The sequence below is a fragment of the Protopterus annectens genome, chromosome 1.part1, assembly GCF_019279795.1.
Source record: "Protopterus annectens isolate FY-2018-M chromosome 1.part1, PAN1.0, whole genome shotgun sequence".
In the NCBI taxonomy this organism is placed as follows: Eukaryota; Metazoa; Chordata; order Ceratodontiformes; family Protopteridae; genus Protopterus; species Protopterus annectens.
In genome coordinates this window covers 1,544,982,861-1,544,993,461 of record NC_056726.1, presented here as the reverse complement: position 1 = coordinate 1,544,993,461, position 10,601 = coordinate 1,544,982,861, and the positions used below count along the sequence as shown (strand labels likewise).

Genomic DNA, 10,601 nt, shown 5'->3' with positions numbered 1-10,601 from the left:
CAACCCAGGTGTTGCACAGATCCACAGTTATAACACATCCTAGTTAACCAAGTGTTACATAGAGCCACAGTAATGACACAACCTAGGTAACCCACGTGTTGCACAGATCCACAGTAATAGCACATCCTAGGTAACCCAGATGTTACACATATTGACATCAGTAACAGTCTCTGAATGATGTGATTTGGTCAGTGGTTGCCATAATTATACAGACTCCACATTTTTTTGTTGCCTAACATCAAGGTTGAAGAGGTGAGTATATAATTTAAACCAGGAAGACACAAGGTATGATATTGAAAAGCCATTTTGAGACTACACTCCATGTAGCTTTATATACCATCTGCTCTGACTTAGTATCTGGAACAAGGTCTTAAAACCGAGACCTGCCTTTTGTCCCTGGGGATCACTGTTAGTGGTAGTTGTAGGCCAGTCTGATGACCCCACTACAGTCTAGCAGGCTGGTCTGCTGACCCTGACCCTGTCTCATAGGTTAATTTCTTATCTGAGTATCCATGTCCATCCCAGTGAGCAACAGCGGAATGGTAGTACAGACAGTATTTGACTCCAAGACTGCAATCACGGTCTAGTTTCAAGCAATGGGAGTCTCATTAAAGAAACAAAGTGTAGTAAAGGTAGCCATCCCTGGCATAACAGTTACTCTCCAGATAGACAGAGATTGTAGTGAACTGATAGGACACTGAGTATCATCAGCAAGATGATGAATCACAGCAACTGTTACTCACAGAGTAGAAATTTTATATTCATATCTTTAGTAATAATAATAAAGGAGAAAATATCAGTTCCCTTGATGTTGCTGTTATAAATAGGTTCATAGGTAGGTACTAGGCTATCTGCCAGAGGGCATTTATAAGCCTAGTCAGTGTCAGCTTTCGCCACCCCACTGATTAATTAACTGAGCCTCTGTCAAGAAGAGCCAATGAAGTGATCCTAGGGGTGTATTTTCTGTTACCCATCCACTCGTCAAGGTTTCTCTTGAAGAGTGTTAGTGAGGTGCTCTGCCTAATGAAGTTAGGAATTTTCTTCCAAAGCATGGGGAGTCTCTGACAGGAATCTATCCCTCCAGGATGTTCTATTTATTGTTGTGGTGAGGTTTAGCTCAGAGCGAGTGGCTCGCAGTGATTTGGATTCCTTTAGGTGGAGCATGTCCATTCATTCTGAGTTGGACATGGCTTTGTAAGTCAGGCAGAGATCCCCTCTGAGTACAATATGCCACTGAGTACAGCCGGAGTTTTTCCAGTCAGACTGCATAGGACATATGTTTGAGGCCAGTAATCCTCTTGATGAGGTACTTTTGTGGTCTTTCCAGCTGTTGGAAGTGTCTTGTGAGGTACATCCCAAATGGGGCATTGTACTCTATGATGCGTCTGAGTAGAGGGGCACTATAACCTCTTTATTTCTAGATGCAAACCCTTTAGTAATTAGATGGGCTACATAGAAGGATTTCCTAACTATGATTAGCAAAGGAGAGATTGCTATCTACCTGGGTCCCCAGATCTCTTATTACCTCTTCTGTATTAAGGGGGCTGCCACCTATGTGGTAATTCATGGGTGTTTTGTTTTTCCCAAACAGGATGACTATGCATTTTTTTGCATTTAGCTTGAGACCATGACTTTGACACCAGGTGTCCGTCTCAGTAAGGACCTTTTGGAGAATGTCTGTATCATCCAGAGAGTCAATTATGGCTCCCAGTTTGCAGTCATCGGCAATCTTGGTTAGCCATAGTCCTCCTGTGTTTGCCTGTACTTCTGAGAAGTATATGCTGAACAGTAGGAGTCCCAGGACCGAGCCTTATGGGACAACTCTTGTGACTGGTTTAGAGTCGGACCTGGAGCCCGCTATTCTTACCATGTGAGTTCTGTCTAAGCCAGTTGGCAACCCATCTCATGACATGGGGGTTTATGTGCAGCCTGGTGAGTTTTTCTATAATGCCTGAGTGGGGAATGGTGTCAAAAGCCTTGGCGAGGTCAAGGTAGGCTGTGTGAACCACCTTCCTCTCATCTATGGCCTTGGTGACTGTCTCGAAGTCAACCAGGTTTAGTAGGCATGATCTACCCTTAACAAAGCCGAACTGGGTAGGGTGAAGTGTTTGGAGGTTCCCAATATCTTTGTTAATGAGTTCCTTGATGATGCAATCCATAGCCTTGCAGACCAGGCTAGTCAAGCTTATGGGGCGATAGTTACCAGGATGAATTGTGGCCCCTCCTTTGTGGAGCGGAATAACTGTTGCTGTGCACCATTCTATGGGCATGTAGCCTGTGGAGAGGCTGAGGGTGAACAGTGTGCTTAGGTGGGGGGTTAGTTCTGTAGTTCATGCAAGACACAGCCTGGGACACCATCTGTCCCCATTGATGCAGTGATTTTGTTTTTTGAAAGGGCTGTTTTCACCTGTGCATCTGATTTCTGGGACACTTCACTTTTCCGATATTGTTGTGGGCACTTTTGGTGGTGAGAGGGGGCTGAAGTTTGCACTGAATCTATCTGCCAGGATGTTGGCAATATCAGTAGGTTCAGTATATTTTGTGCTATTTTGTACTAGCTCAGAGCATATCTGAGAGTTGCCACTTAGATTCTTGACAAAGGTAAAGAAGGCTTTGTGATTATCTTTCAAAACCTTGGCTTTTTTTCTTTCGAAGTTAGCCTTGAATGATTTTATGAGGGACCTTAGTTTCTTACTGATACTGATCATGGATGTCTTTCCTTCTTGGGATTTGCTTTTTTTCTGAACTAGTTTCCTCCTTATATTGTATAGCCTGTTTATGGACAATCCATGCATCCTTGTAGGTGTTCATAGAGTGCATTTGTAAAGGTTCCTGCATCTTGGACACTGTTATCCTTTAGCGTGGTGGCTGTGAAACTTACCACCTCTGTCTTAAGTAAGGTGAAGTTTGCTATAATAAAGTTTTCACTGTGGTTTCCTTGGTTGAGGGTGGTGGTGTGGACATCTAGAGTGATTAATTTATAGTCTGATCTAACCAGTGACGGGTTGACCTCTGGTAGGGGTTTACCAGCTGATCCAGGGCATTTGAGTTGATAAATTCCAGGGAGCGCTTGATCTGGGAGTTTGTACTTGAGTAGTTTTTCCAGTTAACGGTAGGGTAATTAAAATTGCCCAATATCAGGGTATTTGGTAGGACCTTTGTGTTTTCCAGTGTCTCCAGAAAGGTGGAGTGGTGGTCCTGGTTCATGGATGGTGATCTGTAGCAGGCCACAATTTGCATTGCAGATTTGCCCGATGTTAGTTGCACATGGATGATCTCAGAGGTATCATTCTGCCCCACTAACCTGGAGGTGTAGGTATCCTTGATGAATATGGATACACCCCCTCCTTTTGTGTTTCAGTCCATGTTCTGTGACCGAAATGTGTGGTATGAGTTGTAGCCTGGTAGTGCTGGGGTGCTCTGTGGAGTCTTGAACCAGGTTTCAGTTATTGCACAGATGTCGAAGTTCTCCATACTGAGGAGTGCTTTGAGTGCATGCATTTTGAGATTTAAACTCCTGGCATTAACCCGCATTTTTTTTATTTATGGAGGTGGGTTTGACTTTTGTGCCTTGCTTAAAAAAAGGCACTATGGGGGCAGCAAGAGCCTTGGCCAGTATTCAAAAGCCTAGGGGTGACAGGTGCAAGCCATTTCTTGTGAAGCAATGAGGCTTGTCGAGCATGTCGTTCCAGGCTGACAGACACTGGATCCCCTTTGAATGACACCAGAAGCTTAGCCAATTGTTGAAATTGATATTTTTTTCTTTATACTGCGGTATCATTCTTGGTGAGGGCAGGATGTTGCAGATGCTGCAACGCTACAGGCAAATGCTGCAGAAGTCTTATTTAAGGCCCCAAGAGTTTCTGTGAAGGAAGATATCTCAGCAAAATATGTCTCAGTTTCATGAAGGGTTGAAGTTTCAGGCATAGCTGTTATACAATATGTAGAAGGTAACCTATACTATCCTCCAAAAATATCATGGAAATTAAAACCAACAGTAAAATATGTCTGGTTTTCAATCAGAGTTGCAGTCTTTGGCCCAATACTTATTACATATTTAGGGAGTAACATTATCTTAATCCACAAAAGTCTCATCACTGGTTCTTAATATTACCCTTTAACATACTTACCATACATGACTGTACTCTTTCAATCTGCATCCCCAGAGCAGGGAGCTGAGCTGCTATCTGCCCCACCCCTTTCTCATACAGCCTGCAATGTGACTGGGAAGGTTGTACTATAGACCATATGTATAGCAAAAGTGTGGTGCTGAAAGGGTTAAACTTTAGTTTACCTGACTAAGGTCAATTACCTGTTTCTGCAGGTCTGGCAGCTCATTGGAGAAGTACTTTGGCTAACTATATTAAAACTTCCAGCTAGGAGCTGTAAGCTTTATAGTTATTGCAGGATTTCTTTGAAGTTTGTTTCTGGTATCCACTTTAATTGAATAACAATGGCTTTGGCTGCTGATGATATTCAGAAGGCTAAGAGTGTTTGGGAGAAATTTTATGTAAATGCTGAGGACAATGGAGCAATTGTATTGAGCAGGTATTTTTTTTTTTGATTGAAGCTGTACTTTAGTTTTTAGGTTTAACCTTTGTATTCAAAAATGTTTTGATTCATACATCTCAACATTCTAACAATTTTAGGCAAAGCTTAAAAACTGGGGAGATTTTTAAACATTGGCTTAATTGGGCTACAAGATAAACTAAGAGGCATAATCGGGGACTGTGTGTATGCACTCTTCACCTCCCCAAGATGTTAACAAATTTGTTCTGTCATGTTCTTTTCCTATTGATTCCATTTGATAGCACAAAAATGTTGAAGGTTAATAATTCCACTCACCCCAAACTTTTTCTTTCCTTGGACTATGACTCTTGGTTAGCAATAATACACTGTATAGTTGCTCTCTAGTTTGCTCCTATAACCATTGGGGTGTCTCTGAGCCTTTCTCTATATTGCTCTTAAACTTATTTACAGGAGCATTTTATGGCTTAATGCAGTGGAGCATGCTGGCACATATGCCCACCTCTGTGGTGAATCAGTTGCTGCCCGTGCTTTGAAAATGCCACTGCTTGTGACTTATTGTGTGCTAAAGTGCATGCTCTTCTAGTGCATGCTCTTCCAACACTTCCTGTGCCTCAGATGTTTGAGCTGTTAAGTGAAGCTTCCTTGTCTGGACCATAGGCAGGGATTTTGCTCTATACTCCAGTATTAGCACAGACTCCTGTTGCTGTAGATGTTGCTTTAATTGAATGTTACATTGTTATGTTACATTGTTATGACTTCATCCATGTAGTGTTACTTTATCTATTATCCATCCATGTTTAATGTTTGTTCCCTTTCCTAGAATGTTCAAAGAGCACCCACATACTATGAGCTACTTCACAAACTTCAAAGAACTACAGTCCATTGCAGGAACTGCCTCAGCTGCAAAACTTGAAGGCCTATCAGAAGTTCGTGCCCATGGCAAGAAAGTTTTGTCTGCTCTGAATGATATGGTACAGCAAGTAGACAACATGGATGCTTTAAAAGCTATTATTGAGCCTTTAGGCAAGAAGCATGCTGTGGAACTAAAAGTTGATGTGAAGGAATTTGAAGTAAGTTGTTTTGGTTATGTAGCAAATACTGAGTGATAGTTGATAATTTTGGGGCAGTTGACTGTTTTGTTTTTGTAGGAAACTGAGGAAGCAGCCTAACTTAATTTTCCTGTCCATGTTTTCATCCTGTTGTAACTTGTCTGCATAGTCTTGGGTAGTACTCTTAATGAATTGCCTGGCAGAATAACTGCAACGCTACAAGAAATTAAGTGCTCTTAATGAGGCCATGGCCAAAGCAGAACTGCTCCCCATTAATGAACTTCCTACATAGCCTAGAGGAAGATTGTCACCCAGGCTGATTCTAATGGGTGCTCAGGAAGTCCTAATAGAGAATTGCAAACTATTCCAGCAACTACTCTAATGTATCTGTTGCTCAGAAGGGTGTTTCTTCAGGCACATGTTCTACTTGGGTTTAGAGTGCTAAGTTGTACAGAACGTGAAAGGCAGCAAAGTTTTTTGGTGGCCTCCGATATAAAGGGGATGGGGTTATTGCCTGTTAAAGCAGGGTAAGTTTATTGAGCTTGCCTCCTGTCTGCTCAGATATTGGGGGGTACCCTTAAATTTTCCTTGCATGTTTGCTTTCAGCTTCTCAATTTTCCAGTTTAAGATGGATAAAGAAAATAGCACCTGAATTGTCCCTAAATATTGGGTTCCTTTCTTTCAACTTTCCTCTGGAACTTAACTTTAGATGGATATGGTACTATGGTTTAGGTAATTAAAAATAACTAAGAACAAGTTGCCTAGGGCCATAAAACCAAAATCTCCCACCATGCATAAGACTATCAAACTTCACATTGATTATGCTGCCATTAGTGGCTCTGGGTTAGTTGAGTGCATGGTTACTCATCCATAGTATGGAAACCCAAACTGGTATCGCTTGTTTGACTGATAGTAAAGTCAAATAGTTAAATCTACCTTCTGATTCTGTAGTACAGAGGAATGGGATGTGCAGTTGTAGGACGAATATAAGCAGGATTGTTAACATGGGTGCTTGACTTGCAGGATTGGGATGTGCAGTTGTAGGACGAATATAAGCAGGATTGTTAACATGGGTGCTTGACTTGCAGGATTGCTTGTTAGTAGAGAAGGCTAAGGTGTCCTCCACATGATGCAGTCATTCATAAAACCTAGCCAACAGACTCTCACTTGCCTGAGCTCCTGCTACATAGAGTAAGGGTAACGGACCTTTTTGTGACATAAGGTTGAAGTCCAGGGCCCTAATGGAGGGGTACTAAAGTGAGATGAGACTTCATATCAGATGTCCCACTAAGGTGGATACTAGATAGTGAAGTTTTGTAATGGTAGATGTGTTCAAATCTCTGACTTGTACCACAATGAAATACATAGTAGTGGTACTAAATGGTGCATTCCTGCTGGATAAACCTAAGCAATTATTGCATGCCACCCTTTTCTGGGGTGTTTAGAATCTGGAGCAGATACCTTTTCTGCTTTTTTTATTCCTGCTTGGGGTTGGTGTCATGGTGACCAATCACTAGGCAATGCCACCCCTACCAGGCATACCTGACCTTAGGATGCACTGTGTGGGACATCAGATGCAAATCCAACCACTCATCTGAGGCAGTTCATGTTCTCAACTAATTAGATTTTACTGCCAAAGTTTCTGTACCATACAGTAGTACTACTTCTATACCTGTCTTGTACACTACATTTCATCTTTGGTATTGTTGTGCAGCCCATCTGATTCTAGCATTTATCTCCTACAGATTTCCTTGTTAACTGCCCCTCTCAGATACTCAGACCTGTTAACCTGCTTCACTATTCCCATCTCTTGGCTTCTAACTTCCACACTTGTTGCCATTGCAACTCTGGTTAATCCCATGTGCCTTTAACAAAATGGAAAGCAAAAATTAAGTTCATGCTCATTCTGCCTCTAATAGCACTTCTGCATGCACCAGCTTTGATCTGTTCCCTCCAACCTGTTTTTATGAAACTGGCTAAACTGTTCTAGATGGATAGAACACCCAGAGTACAAAAGGGTTCCTAACCTGGACAGGCTTGGAGGACACTGCCTCCTAATTGAGCAGTACTACCAGTTCTGAGTTGCACAGCTGAGAGTGGTTTTACAAGCTAGCATCTCTTGGTGAACCCGGGTATCTTCTGAAAAGAGGTGCTCAGGTTAGTGGTGATTCTGCATCTTGTGTTGCAACTCACTAAACTTTACTGAAATAGCTGTAATGCCTAATACTATAGGATATTCCTGTTAGGCAGAAACCCACTCTACAAGCAAATAAAATGCCTCAAAGTCCCTGAAGTAACTATAGGTGTGTAGTATAAATGTTTGGTATGTGACAACTCTTAACATTCAAAACTATCCCCTCCCCAAAATGATGGCAATTCATAGGAAGTCTCAATGTATAAAGAGACCAGCAGTCTGAACAATACCCTGGGTATCTTGACATCCAAAAAGCCACTTGCCATATCAAACCTTTGTGGCAGTAAAAAGGCACCACAAGCTGTCTCAGGAAATTAACTTATAATGCTGAAAATTTAAAAATGCAGAAGCTGTAAAATGTAGTCAACAGCAGCAAAAAATAAAATCACATGTAGGCCAGAAGGGATTGGATAAGCTAGTGACATGCACACTTCTGTATTTGCAAATGGACACTTTGTATTTGCACTCTGGGTGACCTTGCAAGTAGCTACAAAGTAACTTGCTTTACTGATTTACCTTTTGGCTGGTAATTCTGTTTTGTACTTTACTACACAGGGATATCCACTTGGATATGTGCCCCACAGTAGTGTCAAAAGGTGGGCAACAAAGGCAAATGCTGTAATTGGCAGGCTAGTCGAGCTACATGAGGGCCATATTGGCTCGAGAGGGTGGTATCTCACAGATGCATGGTATTAGGCATGCGAGAGGCTTGAGGAGGTTGGTATGTAACCAAGATTAAGGCCACAATGTCTGAAACTGAACACTTCAAATTTAAAATTTGAACAGATTGCTCCAGAGTCTGGAGTCCAAAGCCAATGTATAGTCACACAGCAATACCTTATAAGCACTAGTGTTTGGAGCCTGAAACTATGCACTGCCTAAAGATGATTTTAAAGCACTCAGCCCTGCTAAGGGCCCTTTAGAAGAGCTACTGGAGTTTGCTGCTAGGGCATAGAGAACATCCTGCTTTGTCTTGTTTTAATGCAACAATTAAACTTTAATAGTACTGGAGTTTACTACATGGCTTCTCTAGAAACATGTAAAGGTGATCTATACTCTAATCTTCTGCTTTTCCCAGTTAGGAGTCACCACAGTGGATCACCTGTCTGCTCATGATTGGCAGTGGAGTTTTATGGTGAGTTGCCAGACTTGTGGCCAACCTTCCACAGAAGGCACACATGCATGTACTTGCACCTAGGGCCAATTTAGTGTCCAGTCCACCTACTGTCTTATTTTTCCTGTATGGACTTGTGTCATGGATGATGCAACTAGTGTAGCAAACCCCTAAACAATAACAATCTAGCTGTTAGCCACAAGGGATGTTAACATTTCAGTATGGTGTAGTGAGATGAGCTGTTGAAGGTGGCCAGTAAATACATGTGGCAGTTTTTAGACTAGATGACCAACATGGTCATTCTTCTGGTGTTGTACGTCAACATCTTATTGCTCTTGATCACAGCTAATCATAACTATCTTGTCCCTTCATAGTTTAGACAAAACTAAACACAAGTTGGAGCATCTTTGTTACCATCATTTTAGAATAAGATTAAGCAAATGCTTGGGGATAATTGGGTTAGCCCTCAGATTTTACAAGGACAGGGAAAAACATTAATTACAGCATTTAAATGCTTTTCACTTGGGCTGTACCTTCAAGTAGTCCACTGAGATTGGTGCATTACCCTGGTAAACAAATACAGCTGAGTGTTCCATTTACTCAAAACCTAGACAGAAAAGCTGCTGATGGCTGTATGAGGGTGTTACTTTCTTGCTGCGCTGGCCCAAGTTTGGTGGGGAGGGGAGCAAAACAATACCTTGTATATCTAAACACCAGCAGAGGTCCACTACTGTAGCCATAGTTTCAGGTGCAGTGTAGCAGAGCATGCCTACATCATGAGCTTTGCATAAAGGGTGGCAAGTTCCTGACACTCCATTTACAATAGTGACATGGCACATTCTGAGGGCCCCATGGTAGTCTTGAGGTGCAGCATGAAACCCTGACAATAGATATCACACCCTGTGCTGGTGAGGAACCTTCAGTGTGTTTCCTACCCTAATCCTGAAACCCATCAAAGTGCTCTGTCTACTACAATACACTCGCCCAACAAATCAAATATCCAGTTTGTCTAGGACCAACAGTTGTGTGGACTACTGACATTTGTTCCATTCTTTTGATAAACTATATTTTGTAACTTATTCTTGCACTAATGTCTAACATGACTAAAATTTCTCATTTTCTTTAGATACTCTGTGGAATTCTGCTGGACCTCATGGCTGAAAAATATGGTGAAGATACCAAAACAGACTTCAAAAAAGTGACAGATGTTGTTTGTGACAAATCAAGTCTACTTATTGAGACTGTGCTGTATTTGATACACAAATGGATCATAATAAAATGATAAAACCTCAGACTTGAGTGGTATGACATTTGTAAATACATAAGTAAAGACTTCACAATATTGCCTGGCTATATAGCTTTCCCATGGGTAGCTACAGGAGTAGTGAACTGGTTTTTGATATTATGAAGATCAAACCTGAAATAAGTATGGCAGTTTTTACTAATCACGCTTTTCTAGTTTCTGAAAGTTCTAGACAAATTCATTCAGAATGCAATACATGGAATGTAGGCCAAATTTAATTTTACCTCATACCTCTCAATTTCTTGGTGTAAACATCTGGACGAAGACCAAAATCCTAAATAACCAACAATTCCAGGTGGACATGGGCCCAAAAATGGGGACACTTTAAGAAACTCAATATTGAAACCTGATAACAGGTTTTGCATTAGCACTTATTTTGAAGTATATGAAGTCCAACTAAAACATCTTATT

At 41.5% G+C, this 10,601-nt stretch overlaps 1 pseudogene; it reads left to right on the top strand.

The window, feature by feature from the left end:
* The first annotated feature begins 4,443 nt into the window (after positions 1-4,443).
* Positions 4,444-10,126, top strand: LOC122811270 (annotated as a pseudogene).
* Positions 10,127-10,601: the final 475 nt, after the last annotated feature.